General features: G+C 39.6%; 1 long non-coding RNA gene across 3 annotated transcripts in view; it reads left to right on the top strand.

Annotated features, from left to right (window-relative positions):
- Positions 1-18,167, top strand: part of LOC106841644 (uncharacterized) — a 145,409-nt gene extending 127,242 nt beyond the window's left edge. For all 3 annotated transcript variants that reach the window (XR_011493208.1, XR_011493207.1, XR_011493206.1), the window contains one exon: positions 16,914-18,167. This is a non-coding gene — a long non-coding RNA (uncharacterized lncRNA). The remainder of the gene's footprint in view (positions 1-16,913) is intronic.
- Positions 18,168-18,505: the final 338 nt, after the last annotated feature.

Raw genomic sequence — 18,505 nt, 5'->3', positions numbered from 1 at the left:
GTCGTCTGAGCACAAAGCCTAGTCTGCACTGCCTTCTAGTCGGGGCAGATCAATCTCTAAGAATTTGGACTAAGGACTACGTTTATCCACTTTGGAAAATCTCTAGTAGTAAAATGAAGATACCACATCCAGTAAGAAGTGTGAAGTTTAGAATGCAAACCTTGAAGAGCTTTTGAGAATAAATGAAACAACATGTATGAAATGTGATAGAAAACAACTGAACAGAGAATCTGTCTCAGAAATCATGCTAACAGAGTCTAATAAATCCAGTTGCCTATTGCCGGGAAGCGAAGATCATATTCAATCTCCTCCCTGACTTTGGAGGCAAGGATAGAGTTTTAGCCACGCTCCACAAGAATGGCAGTCTCCAGTATTGTATTATGTACTTGATACAGAGGGATTTGTACTGATGAAAGGATGCTAGCGTGATAATAATGACCAGAAAGGACAAGTGATTACAGCATACAGGTTAAGAACAAAGGTTCTGAATTAGAAAAAAATGAGTTTGAACCCACTTACTAGTGGCATGTCCTTGAGCTGGTTATATAACCTTACTTACCTTCAATTTTATTGTCTAAAAGGAAAACAAGTATCATACCTGGATCTGAGAGGCATTTCGAGGGTTAGTTTAGATAGTATATGTAAAAGACTTGGCTTAATAAAGACTAGTTATTTTTTAAATCATACTACAATGACTGTTGAGTAGATGCTTTGCCTCTGGAGAAAGGTCAGCTTGGTAATTTAGCTTGGGGGGTCTGGGAGTGTCGGGGGATGACTACATTTATCATTAGGTAATAAAGTGACACTTTGTTCCTAAATGTCCAGTTTTCTTGACAATTCAGGGACTTTTCATCCATTCATATTTTATAGGATTAAATATACAATGTTTAGAACAAATTAGGGAAGCACTCTAAATGTTTTTCTACATAGAGTACTCACATAATTAATGACTTCTGCAGCATTAGCTAATAACTTTATAGTTATTATAAATATAACTATATAATATAAATATAACTATAACTAAGTTAAAGAGCAGAGGAACATAAAGCAGAATCGGCATGGTTTGGGCACCCATAGAGTACTGAGTGATTAGGGAAAAGTCCATGCTGCCTTTGAGAGTCAATGGCTGGAAGAAGTAGGAACTGATCTTCGAAGCAAATGACAAGTTTGACGTCATCCAGTGATCATCAGGTGATTAGAAGTAGGGACTGGGGCTTCGGGAAGGTTCTGGAATTGGAATATGTCGTGGTGGTCAATTGCATGGAGATGGGACGTAGACAGGGAGATGGCTGGGATCACCCATGGGGAGGCAGAGTATGGGCGTTTGTTAGAGAAGGCTGTGGAGAAAGAATTTGAGACTGACTACACTGTGGAGTTGGAGAAGAAAAAGGAGCCAATGACACTAGCAGAAGGGAGTTCTTAGGATGTAGAAATCCAACCAGAAAAGGGCCCGGGGTCACCATATCTAAGAGAGGCCAGTATTGGAGTCATCAGGGGGTTAGGATGGAGAGCAGGTCATGGCACTGTTTAGCTCCCAGTAACTAGTGACTCCTGAGGTGCCCGTTTCAAGGACTCATGGAGAAGTTTCATCCTCAAATTAAAAGGAGATGGGACGTTAACTTGAGGGGTTAACAGGGAGAAGGAAATATTTAGAACAGTCTTTAGAGAAGGATCTGCAGTAAACTAAATTTGGTCAAATAATTATTTTTTGGAAAATTGCCTCAACTGTAGGCACTCTCTTGAGCAGATTATATAAATATAGAGTTTTTATGAATTACAGAGATATTCAGAATAATACTTACACTAGAAATTCCTCAAAGTGACTAAAATGTTTAAAAAACAATGTTATATTTTCTCCTTATGTTTTAACTTGGCTTAACACACCCAAACTAAAATGCTCTTCAACTATTTTCAATCAACCTTTTGAGTTTTTTTTTATTATTGCTTTAAAACTTATTTTAGTTTTAAAATAAATTTAAAAATTTATTTTCTGAGTTTGTAGTGCCCCCTAATTTTGCTGCATCTGGTGAGAGTTCGTTTTCCTGCAATGACTGACCCTTGTTAAAGCTTGTTATGGAGCTTACAGAGACCCCAACGACACTGCCCTGGATAACACAGAGTCAAGTTTTATTAAAAAAGAAGACTTACTTTTCACTGAATACCCTTTACATTTTTTGAAGTTTGCATCATGTGCATTCAAAAATACATAAATATAATTTTAAGAAGTAGCTTTGTGAGGGACTGTCCTGGTGGCGTAGTGGTTAAGTTGGCGTGCTCTGCTTGGCGCCCGGGGTTTGCAGGTTCAGATCTTGGGCATGGACCCAGTACCGTTTGTCAAACCATGCTGTGGTGGCATCCCTCATAAAGTAGAGGAAAATTGGCACAGATTTTAGCTCAGAGACAATCTTTCTCAAGATTGGCGACAGATGGTAATGCAGGGCCAACTTTCCTCATACACACACAAAAAATTAGCTCGTGAAAAGTTTATTCCATTGTCCTTGTTTTTCATTTTGTCTTGGATCAGTAAAAGCTTTGTCCTGAGACTGACACTAGATTACAGATTGGCCTTTGAGAACCTCCGTCCTAATGCACTTTCCAATTACCTTTAAATGAGGGAGCACCCAAGGCAGGAAGGCAAGAGTCTTGCTGGATCTTAATCCCCTCCCTTTGAGAAAACGACACATTACGGAAACTGTTGGCTCTCAGGAGGGGAGTTGTTATTTCCAAGATTGAAGAAGAGATACTCTATTTCAAAAGATTCACCTCTTTCCCTTTTATCTATCCCTGTTTGTGTTGATTCGTATAAGGAAACCTAGCCTCACAGCACTTTCCTTTTGAGGGTGTTTGTAACATTAGTGTGCGCCAGAATGCCTGAGTTTATTAATATGCACTACACATTGTGTTTATTTCTGTTTCATCAAGGTTTTGCCAGATTATGGCCTGTCTGTGCCTGATAGTGACTATGTTTGTGTGTGAGCACAGGGTCATCTGATAACGAATTGTCGCATCATGCGCTTAAGTGATGTTTAAAATGGGTGTAAGCCAGAAGAGTTTCACTCCCAGCACACTTTTAGAAGGTTCTATCAACAAAAGAAAGTTCAAGGTATCTTAGAAGAGGTCATTGATTACAACCAACGTCTTGATCATTCTGGACTTGTTCCTTCCTGCAGAGACACAATTAAAATAATGTTGTACAGTAGAAATTTTTTTATTGTTGGAGAAAGGACACTTTTTTCGGAGGTAAACCAATGTAAAATCTATCTCCTTTTCAGAAAGATAAAAATTAATCATTTTAGAAGTTCACTCAATGCCTATTATATGCATCAGTTCCAAGTTGCTGTTTATTACGACTTTCCCTGCCGAATCCCCGGCCACGTGGGCAGAAACTGGGAGAATTGTGGGGGCAGGATTCTGTGTCATTCCCTTTTGTATTCCTACCACAGTTTTGTGGCACACGTTGAGTGCCTAGTAAGTTTTTGTTGAAAGACTGGATGAATGCTGCAAATAAATCCAGTTACTAGGCAGGAATATTAACTAAAACATAAACTTTGGCTTGTAATATTTATGCCATATTTTTTGTATTGATAGCTAATCTTTCTGATTTATCAGTGCTATAATCAGCTATAAAACTGGAAAAGTATGGAAAATATTGGAAGAAAGCTCTGCTTGATAGCTAAAGCTCAGCGACATTGTCACTCCCATCACAATTGGTTTTGTGCTCCAGAGAAAATTCCAAAATTAAAAGTTTTCCTTAATATTTTTTGCCCTTGGGTTCTTCTCAAAACTATGGGCATATCATCTTGTTATAAGTCCTTTGAAACTTAAGACAATGTGCAAAAGAAATGAATTTGTGTTCTCTTCCGTGAAGTCTGGTAATTTTAGTAATCCGTTGCTCTATGAGATACAAGGCAACTCTGCTTCCTCTGTAGTCTGTTTTTTCTTCCTTTCTTTCAAAATAACCTGCCGTCTTTCCAAAATAAACATGAAGGGGAAATACATTAGTGGGTATGTAATCACCCAGATATCTGTAGCGGCATGCCTCTAAAAAAATAGTAAAAATAAAATAGTCATCAGAAATGTATTCTGGTTTTACAAGACTTGTTAGTGTTATGTTCTTTTCTTTATAAGATTTTTGAAAAGAAACAGTTACATTCAAGTATAAACTTTGCCAAAGTAAAAATTAAATAGCTATCTGCCTAGAACATATTTTCTCATAATTTTAGATCTCTAAAGGTTACAGTTTTGGGTGAACATCATCAAAATAATTATTTCACTGATTTTTAGCATTCTAGACTTACAATATCATTTTCTATTTCTATTCAATATTTATGAAGCCTCTTTCTGATGATCTTATTCAATAACTGTTAATCATATAATTGTTATATATCTTAATCATAAAATGCATATTTAACAGTCATTTTTAGATACCTTGAATTTAAAGATACTTTTAGGATTCCTTTTAATCTTCAAGGACCTATGTTATTTAAGAAACATTTAGAAAACTGGCTTGCTCAAAAGACTTCATCCAATACAACGAGTCTGGTGAATAATTCTACTACTGTCACTTTATGGCTCAGAAAATACAATGATCATTCTCCTTTCCCTCCTCCTTCTCTTAATCTGCATCCTTTTCATGATCAGCAAATATTTATTTAGCATCTATTCTCAATACTGTGCAAGGGGAGTTCAAAGTTTTCAACTATTGCGGTTAGACCTCAAGGCTAAAAGCTGCCCTAAAAGTCGAATCCTGACTCATTCTATATTATTACCATGGCCAGGAACAGATCATTAGAAGTATAGTACTTAATTTATTAATAAAGACCCTGTTCTTTTGGAGTCTGTGATAATTTGTAAGGAGCTAAGCAAAACTATCTGCCTACAACCTACCAAATCTGAGGATGGTTTGCCAAACAATTTAACAACATCCTAAGATAAGAGTGTTTACTCCTCTGTTAGACAAGTCAGCTGCTTTTGCCCAGACACACGTTTATGAGGCCTGAGGATGCGACAAATCGTTCTTATCCAGTCACTAAAATCACAAGGAGGCTTACTTGCAAACAGACCTTAATAGCCACGGGAATCTTAAAGCTAAAAAAACAAATTACAAAACGTCTTCAATTTAGACTGGCTGAACCCACAAATTTAAAATTCCCTAACAGTAACGTATGGGGTGTATGGACCTTAACTTCCCTTTGAATGTTGGCTTATTACAATTCTACATGCTAAAAAACCCCATTGTTTACTCTCTTGTGAGTTAGCCCTCTGACCAGGACTCTGGAGGGAGAACCTCGGCGACTGAGATCACTGGCCTTGGCTAAGACCCTCATTGGTGAGGAGGGTTAGTTCTGAGGCTGGAGGCCTTGACCATGGCATGATGTCAGCGTCATTCCCAGTGCCTGTCTATCTGAAATGAATGATGCTTATCACTGTGCAGCTAGGGCTTGACTTGGGCTTGAGGTGAGGTGGGAGGAACAAATATCCTCTGCTCTGGACCCAGGAATTCTACATCATAGTCCTTTCTCTGAATAGTTACAGTGGCTCACCTTGCCCAGCCAGTGGAGGTGGCAGTAAAGCTGCCCAGTTCATAAACGAGAAGAAAGAAGATTCTGTCTGCTTTGTTCCTGTGGATGTACCAGTGCTGACCAGGTTTGAAAGGTTTCCTGTTGATGGATAACCAATTGGCTTCCAACTCACTGTGCTGGGGTTCCTTGGCTGCTCTTTGAGCCGTCAGACTTAATGCCCCGGCAACAAGCTCGTCCATAATCATCATAGCTTTAGTCCTTGGATTATGACTAAAGCTCTTGGAGATAAGGAGGAAAAATTCAATCAAAATGTGTAGCCACACTTCCTCAGAGCAGAGCTGTGGAGCACTTCTGACTGTATCTTGGAACTAGGCAAACCAAAATGCCTAGTTTTAATTAGAATGCGAGTAGTTGGTATGGTTGGAGTTCCTTCTTTTCCCTGCAAGTTGCCAAGTAGGGAAAGTTCAGTGTTGGAGTCGAAATCCCAGGCTGAGCAGTCGGCCTGCCCTCCTGCGCACTAGCTCTGAGACCGTGCAGGTTACTACATGTGTCCCCTTAGTTTTGACACCTATAAAAGCAGGGATAAGAATAGAGATCCTTCAAAAGATTCTTAGCAGGTTCCTTTGCAGTATTAAATGAGTTAATATCTATAAAGTGCTTACTCCACTGCCCATCACAGTCAGCTGAAACATAGGCTTACTTGTATAAACACAGGCTGTTACTATCACATTTCATGTGAGAATGCAAGAACTCTGATTGACTCAAATGATGGAGAGGAGGAAGAAGAAGGCAGAGGAAAGGAAATTTTTTGGCAAGGGATAAGGGTAACTTCACATATATTACCTAAGAGAGTATTTCCTTTAATTCTCAAATAACTTTGTGAAATAACTAAACAGCTACTATTTTATGAGAGCCAGGAAGAGAACCAATTTTTTCCAGCTTTATTGAGGTGTGATTGACAAATAAAGATTGTGTATATTTAGGTTGTACAGTGTGATTTTTTTAAGATGCATAATGTGATGATTTAATGTACACATATATTGTGAAATGATTGCCACAATCAAATCAAAACATCCATCCCCTCACATGGTTACCATTTTTTATACGTGTGGTAAGAACACTTAAGATCTACTCTTTTAACAAATTTCAAGTATACAATACAGTATATTAACTACAGCATCATGCTGTACATTAGATTCTCAGAACTTATAACTGAAAGTACCCTTTGACCCACATCTCCCCACCATATCCCCCAGCCCCTGGTAACCACTGTTCTACCCTCTGCTTCTACGAGTTCAACTTTTTTAGAATCCATATATGAGTGAGATCATACAGCATTTGTTTTTCTCTGTCTGGCTAATTTCACTTAGTGTAATGACCTCCAGGTTCATCCATGTTGTCACAAGTGGCGGGATTTATTTCTTTTTTTTAAAGATTGGCACCTGCACCAACATCCGTTACCAATCCTTTTTTTTCCTTCTCCTCCCCCAACCCCCCAGTACATAGTTGTATATTCTAGCTGTGAGTGCCCCTGATTATGCTATGTGGGACACTGCCTCAGCATGGTCTCATGATTGGTGCCATGTCCGCGTGCAGGATCCAAACCAGTGAAACCCTGGGCCACTGAAGCAGAGCACGTGAACTTAACCACCCAGCCACTGGGTCGGCCTTAGGATTTCTTTCTTTTTTGTGACTGACTAATAGTCCGTTGTATATATTTACCACATTTCCTTTATCCATTCATCCATTGACAGACACTTAGGTTATTTCCATATCTTGGTTATTGTGAATAACGCTGCAGTGAACGTGGGAGTACAGATATCTCTTCAAGACAGGGATTTCATTTCCTTTGAATAAATACCCACAAGTGGGATTACAGGATCATATGGTAGTTCTATTTTTACTTTTTGAGGAAACTTCATATTGTTTTCCGTAGTGGCTTCACCAATTTACATTCCCGCCAACAGTGCCTTTTGGAAGGCAACTAATATTCAAAGTAAACTAACTTTTGCCACGCACTGTGCTAAATTCATTACAGATTTATTGAGTTAAATCCCTGTAACTCTTAAAGACTTATTTTGTATATTTTTTTATTATCTCATCAAAAAATATTTGAGTGGCTTACATAAATTCATAACATAAAATTGTAGAAAAAATAAAGAAGTAAGGGCCAAGAAAAACGAAAGGTGAGAGTAGCAGGATGAACACAGTGAGGATGCGGTATCCTCTTAGTCAATGAGGAGTCTGAGGCTCTGAGGAGGTAAGTATACTCACAGGGTGTCCGGCTAGTGAGGAGCCGAGCTGGGGTGGAAGTCCTGTCTCTCTGAGTTCTGATGCAGTTTAGAGCAGCTTCCAAATGGAGCCGAGAGAAAGGGAAGAAAGAGAGTTTAGGCAGAACAGAAATGTAGGACAAGTGGAGAAGATGAAAACTTCACCTGGCTGTTAGTCTGTAACATGAGGTGGGGGTAGTGTGGCTGGTGAGGGACTGTCTATGGGGATGTGACAGCTCAGGTGAGGAATGGGATAGGGGGTGGCCTCTCTCATAGGTAAGTCACTGGGACTTTCCTTTCCTTAGAGAAGTCATCACCAGGGTCCTGAAGTTTACCTCCCAGCGCTCACATAGCAACAATCAATTCCCTGGTACTGGAAATTGAAATCCCAGAACTCTTTGAAAATATTGTTTTGAAATAAAGAGATGAGATTGTATCAAAAGCACAGATATATCTCACAGGCAGCCACCTATTCTTCCCTTGGAGAAGCTGGATTCTGAGTCTCAAGTATTCATACTTATCTTCATTCAACAAACTTACTGAGCACTTACTATGTGCCAAGTACTGGCACATGTGGGTAAAGAGGTAAATAACGCACAATCTAGAAACACAATTTGGTGGGGAAGACAGACATGAAGCTCATACTTATTTACTTTAAAAAATTTTTTAATTGAGGTCATTTACAACATTACATAAATTTCAGGTGTACATCATTATATTTCAATTTCTGTATAGACTGCATTGTATTCACCACCAAAAGCCTAGTTGCCATCCATTGGAGCCTATATTTAAAATACAGTGTAGTAAGCGCTCTTTTGGGGATGTGCCCCTGTCCTCAGTGCTCTGGGGGTTCAGGGCTGGAGCATCCCACTCAACCTGGGGGCATGAGCCGAGGTTTCACTGGAGGAAAGCAGATCTATCTGACTCATGAGGACTAGTGGGCATGTGCCAGGGAAGAAAAGGAGAAGGAAATTCTAGGCAGAGAGCAGAGTGGGCAAACACAGTGGGCCCCAAAAGTCCACTGTGAGAAGAGCTGTCTGCCAGGTTCTGGGTCAGCAAATGGGGAGGCTGGACAAGTGAGGAGGAAGAGAGGTGCAAAATGAGGCTGGAAGGTGGGTTCCAGCCAGATTGTTAATGACCTCTGTGTTAAATTCTTACTTAAACCCTGCTTACTCCAAAAATGATCCAGGACTGCCCAATCAAGTGCACATTTATGTCCTGAAGGCAGTAGGCCCCAGTAGAGATTTGACAGCAAAGTGACATGACCATTGTCTGGCAGTCTGGCCACAAGTGGCCTGAGAAGGCCTGGAAAGGCCAGTCAGTGGAGATGAGGGGCCAGAGTGGAAGGAGGACATGGGAATAGAGAGACACACTCAGATTTGAAGCATGATTGTCAGGATTTGGTGATAGGCTGCAGGGTCAAGAGAGGAAGGAATTGAGGGCTGACACCAAGGGTTGCTGCTTGGGGTACTGACCGGATAGTGACTACAAACACTTTGGTTTAATTCAGGGGAGTTTAAGCTTGGTATAGGTATGAAAACCATTTCCCAAGAACTCCTATTCAGTTTAAAAATAATCCACGTTAGTTGTTTGCTAGAGTATCACATTGCACCAGCAAGCTAACAACAGGTTGCTTCTGTCACATATTAGCTATGTCATTTGGGCAAATCCTCATTTCCTGAGCCTCTATTTCCTTACCTATAAAATCTGCATAATATCTACTCCCGTGGAATTGGGAATTCAATTGATGATTTATGTGAGTAATCTGGTCGTGACTCAGGAGGTGGGGCTCATTACATGTTAGTTCCCTTTCAAGGGAAGAAGTATTTTGACTAACGGAGAGAAATAGTGTCAGTGAGTGGCCGGGTGCCTCTTCTCTCTCCTCCTCCCTTCCTCTTCCTCTCCCTGCTCTTCCTCTCTCCCACCCTCGCTGCTGGTCATCCTCCCCCGCTTCCCCTTCTTTCTTTTCTTCCCCTTCTCCTTCCTCTCCCCCTTCATCTTCCTCTTCTTTTCCGTAGCCAGATTCTGTAATTCAGGGAAGCTGGATATTTGTTTACTTATAAATAAAATGAGACAGGCCATTTCTGGACTTTTATTTGTGGGTCCTGAATTTAGCTTACTAAACAAAGAGAGATTTAACTTTTAGTATTTAAAATCACTCTTTCTTTAAAAAAAATCACTCTTAGACTGGTCGTTTGTCTCAATTGATCTAAGTGTTTCTAGTTTCTATCTTCTCATTAGTTTCAGATCATCAGTTTTCATTGTTTGAGAAGCGGTGGCCCAAATGGCTGAGAGGACTCAAGCTAAGCAGACACAGAGGGCTGTCGCACTGCCTTCTCATGCTGAACCTCGGCAGGACTGTGGCCCACTCAGCCTGGCTCCAGCCCACCTAGGCTTCCATACTGCAGAAGCTGGGACCAAGGGGTTCCCACAAGCCTCTTGCCACATGCTGAGCTTTGAAGGGAGTAGGCTGGCTCTGCTGGGCTCTTTGGCCTCTGTGTACTTCTGGATCATAGCACCCCAAGTCATGGTATTATTTAAATACCTTTTTGCTGTCTCTCTCCAATACTAAACCTTGAACCTTAAAGGCAGGGACCTTGTTCTATTCATGACTGTGTCCGAGCACTTAACACAAAAGCAGACACAAAGCAGTAAGTGAGTAACTGAAGGGAAAGGGTGTTTGTGTGTGTGAGTGTGTGTGTGAGTGGTGTTAGAGATGTGGCTGGAGATAAGTCTACCGCTACTCTGGCTCTGAAAGACTTTGGACTGTGTGGAACTGGGGTTATTCACCAGACATGTGTACACAGAAGACGAAGCCTTGGAGGAATTTGTCAAAGTATGGGGCACAGGATGGGGAATATAATCTATGGGACCTCTGGTCTTTCCAGGCTAGTTTCCCAAGTCCCTTTTACTAAAACTTCTGTGCAGATATTCCGTTAGGAGAATGGGGCTCTTTTAAGGCAGAAGGAGCATCAAGCTACCAGATGGTTGTCTGTCATCAGCCTGGACACAGCAGCATCCTAATCTTTGCTGACTTAATGGAATCTAAGATGTTGGCAGCCCTAGATTATTGTATTTTAACAGGAACATACTGAAGAAATGTTTGGGGCTGAGTGGGGTGGGGACATTGAACCCTCCCTGAATTTGCATAGTGTCCTTCCCTGGGGGCTAGAATTTGAAACTCCTGCCTTGTGGCCAAAACAAAGCAATGCTTCACCCCTTTTCTTTTGGCTTCTCTGCAGAGTCTGCTTAGTTGTATATTCTCTCAGACACAGGAGACAGGAGAGCATCACTGTGCTAGTGCTAATGTCTCGCCTCCTGGGAACGGCTTTATCTCTGTCCTTCTAGCACGTAGGCTTTGTAAATAGACTGGAGTCTCGACTTCCCTGCTTTGTTAGCGTGCACTGTCGTCAGGACCTGGAGCCGCTCGGCCTTTCTGTCAAAGACACTTGTTTATGTGTCGTCTAGAGAGCCAACTGCTGCCCAGGAGGGAGGGCCAGCCTGCCTGAGGACATGTGTCTAGAGTGTAGACCAATCTATATCTTGTCTCCCTTTCTGATTTTCTGGCCTGATGGGAGCTCAAGTATCTCTCAAGATGTACAAGTATCTCTTCAAGACCCTGCTTTCAACTCTTTGGGGAATAAACCTAGGAGTGGAATTGCTGCATCATATGAAAATTCGATGTTGAACTTTTTGAGGAATTGCTAAACTGTTTTCCAGAGTAGCTGCACCACTTTAATTCCACCAGCAGTGCACAAGCGCTCCACTTTCTCCATATCCTCACCAACCCTTTTGGCAAGGCTTTGACTTTTAAGTGTTTGATAATTATCAAAGAAATAATACGGGAATCAGTAGGCTAAGGTGACGATTCTAAACTGAACTTTGTAATTGAATCACACCTCTCCTTGAATCCTTGAATTCTAGCTTTGCATCTACCCACTGTGTAACTTTGGGCAAGTGATTTGACTTGTCTGAACTTAAGTCTATGTAGAAACCGAGGATCACGTTACTTAGTTCATAGCATTGTTGTGGGGCCTAAATGAGATAACCATAGTGAAGTACTTACACAGTCCTGCTCATGTAGAACTTAACAAATGCAACTTTGTTACCATTTTCAAGGTTTTCTTCCTAAGAAAATATTGATTATTTAAGAATGCCGTCTTTTGGCTAGTTGTATTACTACATATTTTATTTCCATTTTTGAAATGTTCCTTCATTCTTCAAATGTACAGACACACATACTTCAAAGATTTACTTTTGATCTGATCTGGAAGATGAGAAGTTGGTATAAAATTAGAGAATTCCTGGAAACAAGCTACCTTGAGAGAAACTATTTGGCCTGATTTGAAAGGTGGGAAGGTGGGGTGGAAGTAAGACGGATGACAAGTGGAAGATCCAGCCAAGAAGGCAGCGTCTAGCGGAGGAAGACCTGGGGCTCAGAGCACCTCAATTCTCTATCAAATAACAGCACAGGCTGGCCAGGGCTTTGGGTCCTTGACTCTCCTGGACTTCAATTTAACTACCTTTCAAATAGCCATGGAAACATTTATTCCTCTTTCCAGTGACACTGCTTCTCAGGGAGTGGATGAACAAATGTAACAGCACATTGTGGATGTGGAACGTAGTCACTACACTGGTCAAAAAGTCCAAACCAGGCTCAATTTCAATACTGCATTTCATAGTGACAGTAGGATATACCAGGACCTGTGCTGCTGAGTTCCATGCTACTTTCCTTAACGGCCTGGGAATGTCGACGGGCCTTGAGAGAGACACTAAATATTCTTACAGTTCACAGCAAATGGTAGCCCTTAGCTTTTTCTCCATTTTCTCTTTTCTCTTCCTTATTCCTCAGCTTTAAAAAAAAAAAAAAATCAAATATCACTAAAGAGCGCTTGAATTAGTATCAGGTAGAGCCAGCCCCAGGGGACCATACCTTTGGCAAAGTCCTTATCAGGACTTTTTATCTGTGCTGGCCTGTGTCTTTCGCTCTCTAAAGAGGGAAATTCTGTCATTGCCTCTGGATCTTTGATTAGGATTCTACTGGCAGCCAAGTCGGACTGTGGCTCTGGTGCTCCAACCTGTGGGATTTTAAAGTCACTTTAGGAATAGTGATGGCAGGTGAGGGGCTTTACCGTTGATGACACTGAACCTAAACAAGGGACACTTCACTTTGGGACAAAATATTCCATCCCTTCCTTGGTGGAAGAAGTTAAGATAGTCCAAAGAAAGAAAAGGTGACACATTCTAGGGAAGCCAGATAAATGGAATATTGCTCACCAATAATGATTTGGAAACCCAGAAAAAATTTATGGTGACCCTGGAGAGGGATCTGGATTTGGATGGGAAGAAAACTTCATGCGGGCAAGACATGAGGCAACTTGATCCAGGGAAAGACCATTCATAATAAACTCCAACGGAAAGAAAACTCAAAATTCTTTAACAGTGAGAACAGAATGTTAATTCTCCCTTTCTTAGGATAATTATTAGTTTTCCATATCTTAAAATAATTAATAGAGAGCAGACATCTCCACATGGAGAAATAAAGGTCATAATAATGTGAATTATAGCTCTAAGCAGTAAATTGTAGACCTGGCAAAAGAAATAAAAATTTCAATTCCCAGTGTAAATTTGGTCTCATTTTTGCTATTGTCCTTTGATCTGAAACAAGCATGTAGTGTTTTCTTTAATGTAGGACTTGACCATTATTATAGTTTATATAATAAAGATGAACATTTTTACGTAAGTCAAACAAAATTCTATATTCTAACTTAGGTAATACTGTGGAAAATGGCTATGGTATACTAATAGAAATTTTCTTAAAAACCTCTTCAACTTAAGTACATTATTGATACACTCAAATAAACATATGCATCTGCACACATGTGCATTAGTCTTCAGGAAAGAAACATATATAACGACATCTCTATAATGTCTATTTTTCATCTTGAAGTTTGGAAGTGAGGTGTTTCAAAGACCTGCTCCATTTTCTTTCTACTGGAACAATGAAAGTATAAACATCTTTTAAGAAAACTGGAGGAGGATCTTATTCTGGAAAAGTATATTGAAACTGATTTACTAGACCCAAGGGATTGTGTGTGTGTGTGTGTGTGTGTGTGTGTCTTTAAAGCACAGTTTCCATCTCCAAAAGTCATCTGAACTTTGTTGAGAAATATAAAGACACAGAATTTTTATGAAATTCCTACAAACAACACCCAGCTCTTGATGACATGAAGCATACCCACGATAAGTTGAGGTCTCACTGACCCAATGGAAAACTACAGATTGATAACTTCTTTTGTTGAACAGCCTGTGATTTCATTAATTTCATTGACAGTAATTCTGAGTGAAATTTATGAAGGCCGCAAAGTAGAGTTAGTGAACCGCATGAAATGTCAGCATGCCCACGTAGGACTCTGCGATCTATATTTCTCTCCCCCTACTCCCACCTGCACTGTTTGCTTTGGCAGGCAGCTTTTTTCTAATCTCATTTATAATGCTTCGACATTAACCCTGACCTCACCTGAGCTTCATTACTGACAGCCCTGAAGGACTATCTAATTCCACTGAGCACCATGGATGTTTTACTGTGGACATTTTTCTTCCATGTAGGCAGCACCACACTCATACCCATACTGCACACAAACACGCATGCTCACACACCACACACCACACACAAACATACGCATTGTACACAGACACACATGGACACACACACACACGATGTCTTGGAGGCAGCATCTACAAAACCTCTTTCCTAAGTATCAGGTGGACTCTTTTATACTTCATAACCATATTGAACAATTGTTTTTCCTGCCCCTGGTCTATTCCCTTATTTATAATAAAGCAGCATCCCTTCTGAGTCCTGGCCCATCGGCATAGTGCCTCTTGCTGGCCCCAGGACTAGATTTTGGGGCAAAGGGGCTGTGGAGAGAAAGGCACACTCCCTTTCTCAGCTGAGTTTGGAGTTGTGAGTTGTAATCTTGGAGCTGCTGGAAGCGGTCCTGCCACCAAGAGGGGAGCACCTGTTGGAGAAGGAAGCCAACAGGGAAGAGAGCAGGGCTGTGACACGCAGTCCTGGGGTGAATCCCCTGCCAGGGCCCCCTCTCCACATTTCCCACTTATGAACACGAAGCTTTGGTTTTGCTTGAATAAGTTTCAGTTGGATTTTCTGTCACTCGCAATCTGAAAAGTCCTGACTAACCAATGATTTTTAGAGAAAATTAGTTCGTTATCTTTCTAAGATAGTTTGAGTACACAGGATTTCTCTAGGGTTGATATCTTAATTTGTGTGTTTAGTAAATACCTTTTTCCACCAGTAAAATTTGTATTTACAAGGCAAATGGCATAAACTTAAATTATAGAAATCATAGCTTGGAGTATATTATGATGCACTGGTATTAATAATAAATACAAATATTTTTATTTTGATCAATACAATTTTTGGTTAGATATTTTAGGTATTATGTCTAGATATAAACATATAGCCATTAATGAAAAATATTAAAGGAAATACTTAAATATTTTGATTAGAAAAATGATTTATTAAAGACAAGAAGAAAGAAATGCTATCTAAATGTAAACTAACAAATCAAATCTATTTACATAACAATAGGATAGCAAAACTATGATAAAAATGAAATAGTTAACATACTTAATATCTAAGAATTTTAAAAAAGAGTAATAATTACAACAAAGCACTATGAGTACTTCAATCAATACCTAATATTATTACACCTGTACTTTTATTATTTTAGTACTCTGTGGGGTATTATGTATAAATATTTGTTTTGAATGAGAAAACAAGCACTAAAAATTACAAATTTTTAAAAATTAATGATGCATCACAAAAAGATCACCAAATCCAAAAAACCCCCAAAACCCTACATTGTTTATGAATTAATTGTTTGATATATCTCTCTAACACTTTTTCCTGTATGTTTTTGTGATGTACTCAAGTACCTCTCTAACACTGATTTTGTAATAGAATTTTCTAAAGAGAATAAAAGATGAATCAGTCTTTCCTCTAGTACGGCTGACAGATTTTTTAAGTTTTGATGGTGTGGACAAATTTCTTTTATCTTCACAATTTGTTATTGGAAATATCATGTAAATCTTTACAATGGTTGTCAAATTTGAGAAAACTTATAGCAAGTTTCTGACACACATGAATGTAAGGTTTTAAGTCATTTCGAGTTTTCTTGTAAAGTAACTACTTTCAGATACTTTTAGAATTGACTACATACAGTCAATTTGTTGCTGATGTCCTTCTTGTACGTTGTCTTATGAATTTTAGATCATCTTCATTGATGTTAATAAGCTATACCACAAGCAGATGTAAAATGTGTCAGGCCACCCCACACCATCTGATGAAATGTGATGGAGGAGAGGCAGAGGGGAAAGAGACGGAGATCTTAACTGATTGTTGTGAAATTCTTTATTGTTTCAAGTTTTTAAAATTATAACACAGTAAGACTCTTCCTAATGTCTTAGAAGGGGCCAATATAAGTGGGGAATCCTAAAACTTAACTCCATTAACTTCAGCTAAATTCACCTCTGGGCAACACTGAAAAGTAGAGTGAGTTGGACTAAATCTCAGTTATAGTTTACTAGTTAGAAAAAGTGAGACATACTTCATATCTAAAGCATTCTTCTAGAATCCCTAGGAGAAAGATCGTTATACTTCTAATTTGCATAAATACAATAGTATAAGTAATTTAATTTCCTGGCCATTTGACATAAACTTTGGTTACTCCTTGAGGCTGAAACAGTGCTGATACCATGTTGGTTCCATTGGCTCCATGAGTTGAAACTGGGAGATTAGCTTCCTCTTTGGCTGTTGTGAGAGCTGAACCCAATATCCCAGGTGTTCCTGGGAGCATCTGGTCTTCATGAATAGCCTTCATGAATACCCTAGGAACAGATCAGACCTCTCAGGGATTCTCTAGAATTCTCTCTCCTTCCTCCACCACCTAACTGTCAATCTTTTGGAAGCCATCAGCACTTAAACAGCACAGATGAGGGGTTTAGACTATACCAGAATGACCCCTATGTAGTTTTGTAATTTCTTTCATTTATTTGATTCGAAACAGTGAAGTTTCTCTCTTTTGAATCTCCTGCTTAGGGGGAAGGCAGCTGCCATGTTGTAAGGATACTCAAGCACTCTGTGGGGAGAGGCCCATCTGGGGAGAAATGGAGGTCTTCCAACAACAATCCGAGCCAATCTACCAGTCATGCGATGAACCACCTTGTCAGTGGGTTTTCCCCACCCAGCTGGGCCTTCAGAAGCCTGCTGCCCTGCCTGATGTCTTGGCTACCACTTCATGAGAAACTCCAAACCAAAATCAGCCTCTCTTAAATTCTAATCCACTGAAATTATGAAAATAAGTAATGCTTTTAATTATGGATTTAAAAAGTGTCCAACAGCTTTATTGAGATGTAATTCACATTATACAATTGACCTATTTGAAGTGCATGATTCAATGGTTTTTAGTATATCCACAGAGTTACTGCTGGATTTTTAAAAATTCTGGTAAAATATACATAAAATAAAATTTACCTTCTTAACCATTTTAAGTGTACAGTTCAGTACTGTTAAGTGCCTTCACACTGTTATGCAATCAGTCTAGTTCATCTTTCCAAAATGGAACTCTATACTCCTTAAAAACCAGCTCCCCGTTACTCTCGCCCAGCCCCTGACAATCACCATTCTACTTTCTGTCTTTATGAATTTGACTACTCTAGTCTAGATGCCTCACATAAGTGGAATCAGACAGTATCTGTCCTTTTTATGGCTGTCTTATTTCAATTAGCGTAATGTCTTCAAGGTTCATCCATACTGTAGTTTATGTCAGAATTTCACACCTTTCTATGGCTAAATAATATTCCACTGTATGTACATACCACATTTCCTTTATCCATTGATCTGGCTATGGACACTTGGGTTGCTTCCACCTTTTAGCTTTTGTGAGTAGTGCTGCTCATAAGCACTGGTGTACAAACATCTCTTCAGGACCCTGCTTTCAGTTCCTTTGGATATATACCCAGAAGTAGAATTGCTGCATCATATGGCAGTTCTGTATTTAATTTCTCGAGGAACCGCCATAATGTTTTCCATAGTGAATGCATCATTTTACATTGCTACCATAATTAGTCTTATGTAAAATATATCAACAAAAAACACATGGTCTAGTACACATGGCTTCACGTTTGGACCTTTAGTTTCTAGTATGTACAGTTACAAGATAAATCCTGTGAAAATTCCTGATGAAACCATCATTAAAAAATTTATCAATTACTGGGTGTTGTTTAGTATACTATTGAAGTGGCTCAGCATCAGAAGATCAGAATCCGTATATCTTACAACTTGCTAAAACTTCTGGAAGCTACTCTCTTACCTTTGCTCTCTTTATGATAACTGTATCTGCTGGAGATCAGCCAGCCAGTGTGTATTGATCTGCATTTTGGGTCCTTAAGAAGAGAATATAAAGTTCAGAAAAAAGTGAAACAAAATTATTTTATTTCAGATTGTACGAAAGAAAGAATGTACTCAGGTTTACACTCTTTTAAAATTAAATCGTTAAAATCAAACGCAAAAAATTGAGGATGCCTTAAAATAGTCCTCTCAGGAACCCAAAACAATATGTTCTAAGGGGACTTGTTTGTCAGGGGGGATCTTCAGGCTATGTAGCTAGCCTTAGGTTCCCAGAGCTGGAC

This window comes from Equus asinus, chromosome 12, assembly GCF_041296235.1.
Source record: "Equus asinus isolate D_3611 breed Donkey chromosome 12, EquAss-T2T_v2, whole genome shotgun sequence".
NCBI classification, from domain to species: Eukaryota; Metazoa; Chordata; class Mammalia; order Perissodactyla; family Equidae; genus Equus; species Equus asinus.
This window is presented reverse-complemented; position numbering and strand designations above follow the sequence as displayed.